The 14,862-nt window shown below is 47.4% G+C and overlaps 1 pseudogene across 1 annotated transcript; it reads left to right on the forward strand.

The window, feature by feature from the left end:
* The first annotated feature begins 1,743 nt into the window (after positions 1–1,743).
* On the forward strand, positions 1,744–14,082 carry LOC311187508 (ras-related protein Rab-14-like; annotated as a pseudogene). The gene is made up of 4 exons: positions 1,744–1,884; positions 2,169–2,289; positions 12,957–13,072; positions 13,422–14,082. The product of its transcript is annotated as a ras-related protein Rab-14-like (transcript).
* Positions 14,083–14,862: the final 780 nt, after the last annotated feature.

The following is a 14,862-nucleotide window of genomic DNA, read 5'->3' on the forward strand; positions in this document are numbered from 1 at the left end:
GGACAGTGGCCAGGGACACCGCTCTCGCCAGGTGGGGGCGGGTGTTGGGGGGTGGTTTGCCGGCCCCACACTGGGTTGGGGGTCAGAAGCAGGCCGGGCCTGGGCCTGGGCCCGGCCGGCGTTGGTGGACCAAGGCGGGTCCCCATCGGGATGGGGGGCGGGGGCTAGGCTCTGGACTGGCTGTGCGGTTTGCTGCGGGGGCAGCACCAGGGCTCCGTGTCCACGAAGCTGGTCACTGGCCGTGCGCGGAGTGGGCGTGCATGGCGGCGGCGGAGCCACAGCGGCGTCTCCCCGGGCGCTGTCTTCCGTGACTGGAATGGGGAGCGCTGAGGCCTCGGGGCTGTTACTGTAATGTCTTCTGGGCTGTGGGCGGTGGTTTTGAACTTGGGGGACAATTGTCCTCCAGGTTCTCTCAGGTTCGCCCATTATGTCTCTCTGTGTTCCCGCCTGCTCAGGGCCACGAGGCGGGTGGGAGCCCCAAGCTGTGCTGTTTTGTGCCGAGCATTGTTGCTGGCCCTGCAGCCAAGTGGAACCTTCATGTGATTGTATAACTCGGGGCGCTCCCCATGGCTGTGAAGGCTCAGCGTTAACTCTGCAGTGACAGAACCGGAGGCTGGTACCTTGCAGGAGATAGGAGGCTCCCGACCGTCCTCACCACCGTGATGCCATGTTGAAATCTCTGCCGCTGCAGGGAGAGACCATGAAATCAATGTGTCGGCTCCGGCGTGGCCCTCCACCCTGGAAATCTTTGTCCCAGCTGGGGTGCCCACTGTCTAGGTTTCTGGCATCTGCTACAATCCCTACGGGTTTGTTTCCATGCCTCTCTGCCGTGTCAAGTCCCTGCCAACCATCTGTTCTTGGGAGCCCTCGATGCCAAAGCTCTGATGGCTCCTACGCTCACCAACAGGAGGCACAGGGTGGGCGCGCCAAAGGCCTGGGGGTGCCCCTCTGGCCAGATCGCGGCCTCCTCTGGTAGGTTTGGCATGGCATCCAGCCTGTGGCCTAGTGCTTTGGCTGCGAGCTGAGGTCCATGCACCCAGATGCGGGAGGGGTTGGGGGACGGCAGAGCGGGAGCCAAAGTGCTGACATTCCCCCCGCCCCACGTCTGTCTCCCAAAGGTCTCAGACTGTGTTTTCCAGCCCAGAACCTGCCAAATTCCTAACCAAGTACTGAGCCCATTAGTCACCACTGGCCAGGAGTCAGTCAACTACAAGCCTCGGGGAGACACTGATCAAGGCAAACTGTGGCACACGCAGCTCAGCCCCCTGGGCACTTGCTCTGCCACCGTGGGAAACCGGAGTGTTTGAATCGGGGTGACAGGCTGCCACTCCCTTCTACCCCGTGTGGCTCCACGGCTGAAGGCAGACCTTTTCTTTTCTTGTTCTTAGGGAGCTGACCATCCTCCCTCCTGCCCCAATGAGCAAGTGGCAGAGATATTTTGGGGTCTGGGCAGGTCAGCCGCAGCGGCAGGGCCTGTGCTGTTAGCGCATGGAGGTTGTGACACTCCCGCGGGGCTTCGTGGAGCTCGACCCTGGAGATACTATTTCCCAGGAATAAGGAGGCCTCTGTCTGATTTCCGGGCAGGTTTGCGCACCCCACGGAGCCTAGCAGGAATCCTGGTCTGGAGTGTGACAGCTGTGTCCCGGAAAGGCCTCGGTCTCAGGGAGTGCCGGCACCTGCAGGCATTGCTTCTCCAGTGGCAATGCATCTGGCCGAGACCATCTGTGGCCTCACGTGCAGCCCATGGTAGCGGTGCACCTTGGCCAAAGGTCACCGGCCCCAGCAGCCATTCCTAAGTGGAAGCGCTGCCCGCGGCCACTGGTGGGAGATTTGAGCGGCTGCCCCGACTTCATCTGGTGTCCTCCTGGCTCGGGTCCTCACCGAGTAGGACAGGATGGGTGACTCAATAGGTCGGGCCTAGTGTGTATTAGTGTGAGGGAGGCCTTGGTTCTGGGAATGCAAACTTTGCTGCCCGGTGCTGGGCCTCCTTGCCCTGTGGGAGGTTGGAGCACCAGGAACTGTGCTTTTACCAGGCTGGGAATGGTTCTCCCACCTCAGTTCCAAGGGGCCCCCAAGTCTACTGGACTAGGAGGGCCCTTACACCTCATGGGACCATTGTCCGTCCCTCTGACTGAGGCATCCACTGGGGCTGTGTGTCCGTGGGACAGAGTGTCGGGCAGCTGTGGTTTGGAGGGCATGACCGACATCAGGCCGCAGTGGAGGTTGTGGTAGGCGTGCAGGGCGGCCTCTCGGTCCTCTCTGCAGAGTCCGAGTGCCCTCACTGGACTGGTGAGGTGTCTGCAGCAACCCGGGGAACACGTCTTTGGCCCCTTCTGAGTGAAGGCAGATCCTGTCCAACAAGCCCATGATATTTTACCCAACAGAACTTCTCAGCCAAGCCTGCAATTCCACTGGCTTCACTGGTGTTCTTTTCACCGCCATGGGGTCTGAGAGCTGCTAGGGGCGCTGTGACATAGGCACAGCCCGTCACTCTGCCCATAACCCACAGTCAGCCCCTCAGTACTACTGGTGCCACCTAGGCCGCACGGGGCAGGTGAGATTTGGGGCCCTTTCTTGTGCTAAGTCACTGGTGAGTGGGTGACTGGGGAGCTGGGTGCCTCCCAGTGCCTGGTCCCCTGGGGTGTTTATCACCCAAGCCAGCAAGGGCAGTTTCACTGGTTCCCACTGGGTGACGCCCCCCAATAGTGTGACACCTTAGGATGTTCCACGGGGTCGCTGGTGACTGACATAATCCTTTCCAGTAATGGGAGCAGGATGTTCTCCATGGAACAAGCAAGACAGAAGCATTTTCGAGCAAAAGAGGGTCCGTTTTAACAGCTCAGCGGGTAACGACCACTGTAACGCATCCTCCTCTGAGCTGCTCGCCTCCCTTGTCAGGCACTTCAAAGCCGAGTGTGTGCTGCGTTAAGAGATTTGAGCCCCATGTCCCCGGCAGCCAGCCGGTGTGTCTATACTTTCTTTTCTGGAACAGTTAATGCGATCCACGGACCGTTGTCTTCCAGAAGGAACAACGTCCGTGGTCGCGGGGCCCTGTTGGGCTGGCCTGGCCTCTGGCGGTGCTCAGAGGAAGGTTCTGAGTGGGAGGCTGCCTGTGAGTGGAAGCCTGTGACCTAGTGAGCCTTGTGACCGTCCCGAGTGAGCAGAGAACGAGCCACCCTAGGTGCTCGGGGTTCGGCGTCATCCTTGGTTAAGTTTACGTGGTGGCCTGACTGGCACGTGGCGGGCCCAGGTATTTGTTCTAGTTATTCGGGTGTGTCTGTGCGCGTTTCTGGATGAGAACAATGCTTGAGTGGAGACTGAGTCTCCCCAGTGAGGGGCCTCATCAGCCCGTGAAGGCCCGAATAGGAGCCAGAGGCTGAGGCTGCCGTGAGCAGGGGGTTTTCCTCCTGCCTGAGCGCTTGGGCTGGGACTTTGGCTTTTCCTACCTTTGGCCTCAAATGGAGACATTGGCTCTCCAGGCCCGTAGCAAGGAACAGCCGCTATCTGGACGACTAGAACTCAACCCAGGCCCCAGCTGCGGGCTCTAGATGGGCCTCCCAGGCCCCGGAACCACGTGAGCCACTCCCTTATTGTCACTCTCTCGCTTTCTGCCCTGTGGGTTCTGTTTCTCTGGAGACTCCGGCTAATGCATGCCCTCTCTTGTCTTCTCAGGGTTCATGCTTAAGCAGAGGCCTGGCTGTAGGTGGTTTGTTTGGCTTGGGGGGAGGGCAGCCTGGCTGCTGAGGTAATTGTGATTCAGGCCATGTGGCTGAACGCTGGCCTCTGAGTTTGTCTCTCATGGGCTCCTTTCAATCCAGGGCAGCTATGGCTCTCGAAGTCTTTTTGCCATCAGCCAGCACGCCAGCAAAGACGACTGGCCCTTTTCCAGAGCCCCCCGAGAAGCAAGTGTGTGCACTCAGGACTTAATTTGGCCGGCTCCGCTGACTTGCCAAGTCGTCACACTGCACCATCTGTCGCTGATAAGCCCACTCCTGTGTCCCCCAGCTGATGGAGGAGACTTTGGCCTCAGTTAGCATTTTCCATCAACAGTCTGCTCACGTAGGATGGGCGGCCTCTGAGCCAGAAAAATCCACATCAGCAGGTTGTGTGACCCGGGGTCCAAAGGCTCCTCAGGGGTCCTTCCCATCTCCCCACTGATTGTGCAGTGTCCTCATTAGGGAGGCGGTCTTCCATCTTCCTGGACAGCCCATTGTTGGCTCCAGCCCCTTGAGGTGGAGCTCACTCCTCTGCAGATGCATTCTGTCAGCCAGGCAGCCCCTGTAGCTCGCTTCTGGTTGGTTCTGGGGTTCGGTGCTGAAGGAGAGACTGGGCCTCAGGGTGAGAGAGGATGTCTCCTCTAAGGGAGAGGAGATCCTCCTTCTGCCTCTCCCCTGACCTCTCTTCTGCTCTTGCTTTGCAGGTGTTTGCCCTGAGGGAATTGTGCTCACCACGCCCTCGCTGGTATAGCGTCGCCTGTTCCTCTAGAGGGCACCAGTCCCCTTCTCAGGTCCTCCCCTGACTTGTCTTTCCCTGGAGCTGAGGCTGCTGAGTAGCCTGGGAGGGCAAGGCCCAGCTTGCCTCTCCAGGTCGGGAGCCCCTGTTCAGCAGTCTGGCCCTCTGCTTAGGAGTCCTGGGAGGGCCGGAATCTAAACTTCCTGGTGTTTGGCCACTTTACATAATGCTTTAGCCGCCTCAGCCTCAGGCCGTGTCTCAGTAACCCTGCAGGGAGGGTGATGGATGCCATCTGCAGCAGCAGATCCTTCAGCAACAACATCAGACAGGCTAGCTGTTTGTAAACATGTCCCCCACTGCCTAGAAGCCCAACCCTGCCTGATGGCTCTGCCTTATTAGCTTATTTAGGGTCCACAGTGATGCCCTTGGATGAGGATTTCCTCTTTTCTCAGAGTACCCTTGAATCACTGACTTCTGCCAGGCACCTCCTCCCACCATACCCAATTATGGGGCCAGGGTCTCCCCAGGCTCAGTCTGGAGATCAGGGCCCCTCATCTCTGGTCAGGCCCATTCACAGGTCTACAGCCTGAGGGTACCCCAGTGGGCAGGCTGACTTCCTTCAGGCAACTTGGCGATTTTGACTCCGGGAGTCTGTTGCAGTCGTGTGTGAGTTCACTCAAATTCTAGTGCCACCGGGGAGGCCCAGTACCAGCATCTTCCCCCCGGCCCTCTGCTTCAGACCTCTCAGAAAAATATAGAGAGCTAGCTGTGGATACTCTGCTTTGCCCCATCATGTTAAGTGTGAACATACATTGGTGAAGGATTGTCAGCCAGCTCTTCATGCCTTTATCGCCCCTGTTGTAGACAACTGCCCGTTTCAATTCTCTATCAAGCCAGTTCTCTGAGGATGATCTGTAACACAATATATTCATTTGATGTGTTGTCTTTTTGGATACTATGAGCTATAAAACGTGTTTTGGCCTGAAAAAGTCACTCAGTGATCCCAATTGCTACAGTAGCATATATTCCAGTCCTTTTGTAGTATTCTCAGTGTTTGCATCTAACACCAACTACACATAACCCAGTACAGTTTGTCTGTTCCTATCAAGACCCATTTATAAGGCCTCCCTGGTGGTGAAAGGGGTTAAGCACAGCACTGTGGAGCTATCCTCAGTGTTGATCCCTGGCTGGCCAGGGAGCAACCCACATGGAGCAGCAGACCTCTCCTATCTTGCCCACTGCTTCCCCCAACAGTGTATTTCGGTCAGTCTGCCTGTTCTGCTCCCCACTCTGTCTCTGGTGAATCCTATCACCTCCTGCACCTCTGGCCTGTACCCCAGTTCTTGTATGCATAAATAAATCAATCTTTTAAAAAGACCCATTTATAAAAGAAATTATAATTGTGTGATATGACAGAGGTGGCAGCTAACTGCAGTGTTAGCCATAGTGCAACGCATACATGTATCAAATCAACACCTATGTATACACTTGTGGTCAGATCAAACCAAACTAAAAAATCTTTGCCTTGAAACCTAACTGTGGAACAGGGGCAACCAGAGGAGGGAGAGGGATAAGGGGAAGGAGGAGAACAAAGAAGGGAGGCAGAGCAAGGGTTTATGGTGGGGGACTGTGGGATCATTGGTTGTGGTAGCACAGTGGCACAATGCCTGAAGGAGGGACCCTATACTTCTATCATGGAAACAACAATGTAGCCCAGTATTAAGTCAATAAAATACATAGAAAAAAATTAGAAAACCAATGGAAGGACCAAAGCAGAAATATAACAACAATAGAGAAAACATGAGGATGGTTCAAACAGAAAAATGTAAAGAGACCCATGGGTAGCCACCTGGAACTACCAGCGGTGGTCTGACATGGTCTGAAATAGCTGTGTGCCCCCAGGGAAGCTGCCTCATCATCACCCGAAGTCTCTGTCTCTCTTGTGGTCAGATAGGACAGTTCTTGTTAATATCTCTCGTCTCAGTGGGTGCTGGAGGAGCACGTCAGTGACCCGTTCATCTCTGCTTTGCTTCATCTTCCCCGTGGTCATTCATTTCCTGGACCTGGGTGGCTGCCTTAAGCAAGTGCACCAGGACATCTACTTGCCAGTTCCTTGGATCCTGGGAAGGAATTCTTCCCATGGGTATCAACTTGTTTAACTTTATTACACCATTTAAGTTTCCTTAGTGATTTCCATAGGGCTGTGCCCCATATGAGGATCCCTTTACTAGTCCAGTTTCCTCTTGTCCATCTGTGTGACCATATGGCCAGGCTACTGGCCACTATCCATTAGTATTTGGTAAAACGCAAACATAAGAGCTCTTGTTCTTGTTCAATTCTTCCATCACTGTAAGTGAAACAGCATGCCATTCCGCACATCGAATTGATTTCTTCTCACTTTCTTCAGTGTTTTTTTAAAAAAGGTTAATGTATTGATTCAATGAAAGTTGGTTTTTCTTTAAACAATCCCCAATAGTGTAGTTCAGGATTGAGTATCACATCTGTAACACATTGTACACAAAAGTATGCATCAGCTGTACAATCCCACCACATCTCTTTCTGCAGCCTCCACAATACTGATAGGGTCATTAGCACATTGTATAGTTCAAAATCATATGTTATAACTGACTTTCTTGGCCCGAAGTTTCCCCCACCGTCTTCCCTCCCCATTTCCACACTAGGGTTAGTGTTTAAAGGCAAGACATTGTTCAGTCTTAATTAATTAAGGTCACTGGCAAACTTGTAGACTCTGCTTTTGCTTTTAGAAGATTTTATATTTCAATAACCTTGACTCTCAATCAGAAATTTTACATCAGGCAGTTGTATTGTGGTGTCCTTTCCCAACAGGATATTATCTGTTCACCTTGGAGCTGCCATCTGTAAATGAAGCAGTTTTTCATTGTTAATAGAGAGCTTTTCGAAAGACACCGCCCATGTGACCATAGGAGCTGGAAGCTCCTCGGTTGATTCCAAAGTGGTTCCTAAGAAACAGAGTCTGTCTGCTTGTGAATATGATTTCTTGCATTCCTCCTGTAGGTTGTTCCTAAATAAAACATCTCCATTTTATTATGTCATTCTTCTGGGCACAGCCTTCCTTTCTTAGTTTCTCTGCTGTCACCCAAGACATGATGGTATTTCGTGTTTCAGGATTATTTTATGTCCTTCAGTCATAAGGACAGTTCCAACTGATGCCTAACAACAAGCTAGTAATTGTCTTTCAACTAATGTCGACTGCACTTGCCATGTCTACAAATGTTCTGGTCCAATTTCCCAGTGGTTGCCACTGGATGGCACTCAGTAACATAAGTCCCGGTCTATCTTTTTTTATACACGAGGTCTTCTGTGCTGCTTCAAATCAACAACTTGTGTGGGCTCTGATGAGTCTGTAAGTTTCCACATAGCATGTTCAATTCTAGCCAAAGAATTGCCTCCTGTTTTACAATGGTCAGTGAGAGCAGTGGTTCCGGGCCTCCCAGGTGGCGCAGCAGTTGAGCGCTGGGCTGCAAAGCTGCCCACAGCCTCTGCAGTGCTGGTTTGATCCCCAGCCGGCCGGCAAGGGTCCCACATGGTGCGCAGACCTCTCCTGCCGCGCTCACTGCTCCCCTCAGCAGTGTGTTTCGTTAGTCTGCCTGTTCTGCTCCCCGCTCTGGCTCTGGTGAATCCTCTCACCCTCCCGCACTTCTGACTGTACCCAGTGCTTGTATAAATAAATAAATAAATCTTTTAAAAAAAAGTTAAAAAAAAGAGCAGTTGTTCCCAGTCAGATATCATCCCAACAACACATTCAAGTAAGGGAGACACTTCACATAAAGTTCATTCACGCCTCTTAATTTTCATCCAAACTTTCACCCTTAATCTCCCTAAATATTGCAGCTTTATATTCTCCCACTCTAACTAGAGCTCCTGTTAGGATTTCACCAACAGGTTTTGGAATAACTGTGCATTGGGCTGCATTGGTGAGGCGTCCCAGAATATTTCTTGTATGTCCTGGCCACATCACACACACGCACGCTTATGGCCTTGGGTCCCAAGGCCACAGATTGGACCAAGTAACCCTGTGGCTCCTTCATCAATCTACATCCTGACTAATTTGCCAAACCATCACCCCAGCAACTCAAGGTCAGTTTTTCCACTGTTATCTTTGCCTTCTGACTTTTAACATTCCTCTAAACTAGAAAAAATGGAATGGATTTGTTCAGGGCACTTCAGTGTTGGTTATCAACAGAAGGGTTTGTTTGTCAACCCAACCTCCGAAAGAGTTATGTCAACAATTTAGGTTTGGACCCATCAGTGTCTTTTTTTTTTTTTACATATCTTGCTTCTTTCTTTCATATATACAGACTTTTTTTTTTTTTTGAAGAAATTGGCTTATGCAAGTGAGAGTGTTAGTAAGTTTGGAATCTGCAATGCAGGTCAAAAATTCAGGGAGGATTTCTATGTTATCAACCTTGAGGCAGAATGTCTAGCAAAGCTGTTTTTGTTTTTAAATACATTTTTATTGAGGTAGCATCGGTTTATAATATTATATAAATTTTAGGTGTATAGCATATTAATCCCATTTTTTAAGGATTTCCATCCTGCTTGAAAATGTCTCTTGACTCTCCCTTTGTAGTTCCCTGTGCTCTTGTAAATTACTTTAATCTTCTTAGCATTTATAGGATCCATTAGGGGAAGCTGATGCTATTGCTCAACAAAATAAGGTAACTCCTTGTTGTGTGTTTATCAAATTAACACTTGTTAAGTAGAGACCCAGTAGTCAGATGGTGAACCCAGGTTCAACAAAAGACCACAAGAGAAATTGAAATAAAGAGGTTTATTATTCACAGGTCCTGAAGGAAACACACCTGATCAGTCACAAGGGGAGGTCAAGGCAGTGTGCAGACAGAGGCAGGACCTGTGGCTTATGTCCTTATTAGGGCCCTTGGATAGAGTACTTTGGGGTTCCCAGGCTAAGGCTGGATTGGTCAATTTGAACAGAAAAGAGTGGAGCTTGTGTACAGTTGCCAACAGTGATTAAGCCACTGATCTCAAACTGGAAAGGAATATTTTTTTAAATGAAAGTAGGTATGTCCTAGGTAAGTAAATAGGAGTAAATAGTTTCATTGTAAACATTTTTTTGTCTTTAAAAATTTCTCCCTCATTGGATCCATTTTGATGGTGACAAGTAAATTTGACTTTATAACAACCTAAAGACAAAAACATAAAACTTAGGTTGTTTTATCCAGTAGGATAATTTTAAACAAAAAGAGCAGGTGATTTGCATTTCTACTTTAAAAAATAAATTCGCTATTTCTGAAGCCCATGCTGTGCTGAAGAAAATGCCAACAAATTCACTTCATACAAAATCAAGCTTTCAAAACATTAAATCTCTTAGTATGTGATCAAAAAAACAGTGTACTTTTAAAAGATCCCCAAATGCTACCTATTTGAACTCTTTAAAAGCCAGCTTTTGTTTCCTCAAGAAACAATATTGCATAAAAGCATTGCAGATACATGAAATATGAAATAACCAGAGACCCACATTCTTTTTTGCAAAAAATAGCAGGCATATATCTTCTGTTTCTTAGATCATTTATTTTACTTCTTCTATTGTTTTGTCTTCTCCACCTTCTGAATGAGGAAGCTTACATGTTATTGATTGTGATTTCAGAAGAGGTGCTGTCATCTTCAGATTCCAAGCTGTCCTTTGAACGGTTTTGTGACGTATCTAACTAGCCTCTTCTTCAGAATCAGACTGATTCATCTCAAACAAGGCCTCATCCATTTGTATAACTCTCCCAAGAGCCCCAGACGTATTTTCAACATTGCAACAAGCAGGTGGTGCAGCTGCCATTGCCTAGATTTTTACTTGCTTGAGCCATTGTAAGAGAAAGGTCTATGCTTGGTCTAATAAGGAACTCCTCTCTCTGCTCTCTCTGAGCAACCTGTCCCATGTAACTCTGCACCCTCTACTCCCCACTGTCAGCAGTTCCTTGGACACCCCAACTCCAGATTAGTTACTGGGGGAAGAACAACTTGGACTGGCCTGGGGCTCTCCATACACCCTCATATCTCTCATTAGGCTTCCTGAATCTTATAGACAACATATTGTGGTACCTCTCAGCATCTACAATTGCATGAGCCAATTCCTTATGATAAATCTTATACCTATCTATATAGACATAAATAGTTTATTTAAATATATGGGACAATATAGAACAGAGTCAAATTTATATATCTAGATCTGTCTATAACTATCTCTATTTCTATCTATCTATCTCTATATAATTGGTCTATTTCTCTGGAGAATCCTAATACAGCCAATGAGCCCACACCTCAAGAGTTATGTCTCATTTCTAAATTCTATTAGTAATTTTTACCCATCATAACTGACCACAACACAGCTTCTACTATATACCATGTGTGACTTGGTAGCCATCAAAGTTCATCAACTCCTACCTCATCATCCTTCCTTTTCCCAAGCAATATCATTGCCATGTTTCAGTGAGTCAGGCTCACTCTAGTGAATATCACTTCTCATGCTAACTATGGGGTCTCCGGAAGTGCTCTCAGGTTGGATGTTTCACTAGAAGGACTCCAAAACTCAGAGAAGTAGTTATATTCATGACTGTGGCTTCTTAGAACAAAAGGACCCATATTAAAGTCAGTAAAGGATAAAGGTTCCTAGGGCCAAGCCCAAGAAAAACCAGGCACTAACTTGTAGTTGTCCTCTCCCAATGGAGTTACAAGGACAACACTTAATTTTCCCAGCAGTCATGTGTGACAACATACATAAAATATTGTCAGCAAGGTAAGCTCACTGGCACCTTGGTGTGCAGGGATTTTGTTTGGGTCAGTCACATAAGCTGCGTGGAGCATCTGCATGACTCACCTGCATTACTCACCTTGGAGGTCAAACCAAGACAGTGTGCCCAAGGCCCAAGACATACAAAGCATACATTGTTAGCATAAACTTTCTGATGTGAGCCAAGGTCTCATGTATACAGAGACATTCTTATCAGGCAAGATTTTTCAAGAACTCAGAGGTTATCCCCCAGTTGCTGGTTAAGAGTCAGTCCTAAAGACCTTTAGAATGCACAGGGCTTGGGAAGTTGACGTCTGCTGTATAGAAATAAACATTTCACTAGGGACTCTATCATTTTCTACTCTTGTTTAGAAGGTATCAGACAGGAAGAAAAGAGTTCTTTAGAAACCAGGCTGGCAAGCATCTTTATATTAGAAAGTATAAAAAGGTCGTCTTTTTATATGAACACTCGTTGCCCTCCTGTGAGCCAACAATTCTATTTGTATTTCTAGAATTTTATCCTAAGGCAATAAGCATGGATATTCACAGAGATTTAACTTTATAAATCTTCATCACATGTTTGTTTTAACCAAGAAATTGGGACTAACCCAAATCCCAACCACGGGGAATCAGGGAAAGGAAGGTTACCCCCAGTGTTGAATGATCATTAAAAGCAATTCAAAAGATGACTAAGATACTCATGAGACAGAGCAGCCAAATGCTTCATGTGAGCCTAGGAGTGAGGTCTCGATTGGGGCGCATAGATAGTGGAATAGTCCTAACAGCATTAAGTTCACAGTTAGACCAGAGTGGTTGTCTTGCTGTAATAGTAAACAAGGGCTTGGGTTTTAGCTCAAATCCGAAAGATGTGGATGTTGTAACATTTAATGAAGGCCTATAGTCAAGATAAGACCAAAGTGGCAATTATAGTGAATGACTTATAAGAAGCTTAGGTTTTAAATCAAAGAATAAGAGGAACATTGATAGTAAAATATTTATTTATTTATTTATTTATTTACATCATCGTTCATTTTTAAACAATATTTGCTTCCCCCCACCCCTGAGGCCCAGGTCTCAGGCCAGAGCCAAGTAACATCAAGTTAGAGCAGTTATTAAATGGGAAATAGGAAAAATTGAGTTCCAGATTAGGGTGTTATAGATTGCATGCAGGGAAACAGTGGTACAATTTTGAGATTTAGTACAGAGAGCACTGATGGTGGAAGAGTTCACAGAGTTCATAGATTCTTGAAGAGTTAAAAGAGGCCTATTTGAGGTTCTAAGGCCAAGGGGGCATTAATAATGGATTACTTATCAAGTATGTGTTCGAGGTTGGTTCAGAGAAGCTAGAAGAGAAAACTAACAGATGTATGGGTTCTACTATTGGGAGCATTAATGATGAAATAGTTAACAAAGGCCTTGGGGTATATCACCCCACAGGAACATCTATGCTAACAGAGGGGTAGGTTTGATATCTAAAAAGAAGAGCCCTTTTCCTGGAAAAATTAACGAGGTTTTGGATTTAAGGTTAAAGCAGAGGGTCTTTGATGATGGAAGAGTTGAGAGGAACCCAGGTTCAAGATGAGACTAGAGGAGCGTTGATGGTAGGATAGTTTTCATAGGTCACAGGTCAGACCAAAGATGCATTGATGACTGAGAATATAACATAAGCCTTTGTCAGACCAAATAGACTTTTATGGTGAATTTTTTATCTATATTCCAGAAACAGGACCAGTTGAGAGGGGTATTGATGATAGAAGAATTAATGAAGTCACAGATTCAACTGAAGAACCACAGGCCATCAAAGGTGGAGAAGTTAACAGAGGTCTGGATCAAAAGGTCAGTGATGTGGGAATTGTTAATGGTTGTGGCCGATTGTTACATGAATGCATTTCAGTGTGTCATGCCCTCTGATGATTCATTCTTCCCTGTATTCCCTATAGAGGCCTGGAGATAGAACCATAGCAACATAAATGTTGGGGAAATTGAAGAAAGATTCCCAGGGAGCCATGGAAGCAGTCACTGCTGCCACCACTATTGCCAACAGCACATCTTCGCCTGGCCAGCCAGCTAACTGCAGGGTCCTCACCTGAGCACCCTTGCCCCTCTCCCACTATACCGGCAACCCCTGTTCTGCTGGCCCCCACCTACGCTGAAAGCTGCCTACCCAGCAACAACCCCCCTCCAGTGTCACCATAACAACTACACTGTAAACTACTCTTACATATTTAAATATATTATTATCAGGGACATGGGAGAAGGAAACTCTTGCTTGCTTAATCAATTCACAGAGAAACAAATTTATGGCTAATTGCCCTCACAATTGGTGTTGAATTTGGTACAAAAATACTTGAAGTTAGTGGCCAAATAATCAAACCACAAATTTGGGATATAGCAGGACAGAAGAGATTTAAAGCTGTTACAGGGGTGCCGCTGGAGCACTTATGGTCTATGATATCCCCAAAAGAAGGAGCAATGACCACGTAAGCAACTGGCTGACAGACACATGGAACCTCAACCATCCAAGCACCATCCTAATTCTCACAGGCAAGGAAGCAGATCTGGAGGCAAAGAGAAATGTCACCTACGAAAAAGTGAAACAGGTTGCTGAGGAAAATGGCCTGTTGTTTGTCAAAGCAAGCGCGAAATCGGGAGAGAACATAGAAGGCGCTTTCCTGGAGGCCACCAAGATCTATCCAAACATTCAGGATGGAAGCCTGGGTCTGTCTGCTGCTGCGGCTAATCTAGAGCTCACATCTTCGCTCCCGATGGCAGTCTGGCTCCCCGGAGAACCCCAACCCCAGAGAGTAGGCTGTTGGTGCTCATCACTTCCTGACCCCGGCCCTTAACCCACTTTTCACCTTTGTCTGCTGGAAACCTACTGTTTACTCCCTCGTGTACCACTTACTGGGCGTAATCAAAAAAGAGAAAACTCTGTTGTTAAATGCTTGACACATTACTGAACTGTTAAACTTAGATGTACTTAGATGTCATTAGATTACTTAGATGTAATCAAAGGCATCTAGAGTAACAAATCTGTCCTGTATGGTAGATCTAGACTGTTTTTTTTTTGCCCTCTTGGTCATCCTCGTGAGAGATGTGTCACCAATACATGATTTAAACTGAGCACTGATGCTGGACTTCATGATTTTTACCCCTCTTTCTTTTTGACAAGGTTCCATCTCACTGTATGGTTTAATTTGACATCTAAAGCCTTTCTCCCCATCTTTTACTGTTCCAGTTTGCCTATTATAACCAATAAATTTATTGCTGTGGCTGCTGATGGCAGAGAAGAGGTTTCGTGACCGCTTTTGTGTTTGTCAGATAAACTCTCTCTTGGGAGGTGACATTTTTCTTGAGGGAGTTAGCCTTGCACGGGGAAAATATCCAGCAATGTTTTCTTTTCTGCACAGTTATTAGTTTTGTCTTTTTTTTTTTTACATCATTTTATCACCTTCTCTTTAACGGAAAGTAAATGTGTATAAATTTTGAGGGAACCAAACTAATAATACAGTCTCTGTGTATTATTTCGATGAAGACAATACTTACCTTGGAATGGTGTAAACTACCAGGTGTACAGTATGACCTTTATGTGACCTCATAACTCCCATTGTCACACACAAAAAAAT

The sequence above is a fragment of the Talpa europaea genome, assembly GCF_964194135.1.
Source record: "Talpa europaea genome assembly, chromosome: X".
Classification (NCBI taxonomy): domain Eukaryota; kingdom Metazoa; phylum Chordata; class Mammalia; order Eulipotyphla; family Talpidae; genus Talpa; species Talpa europaea.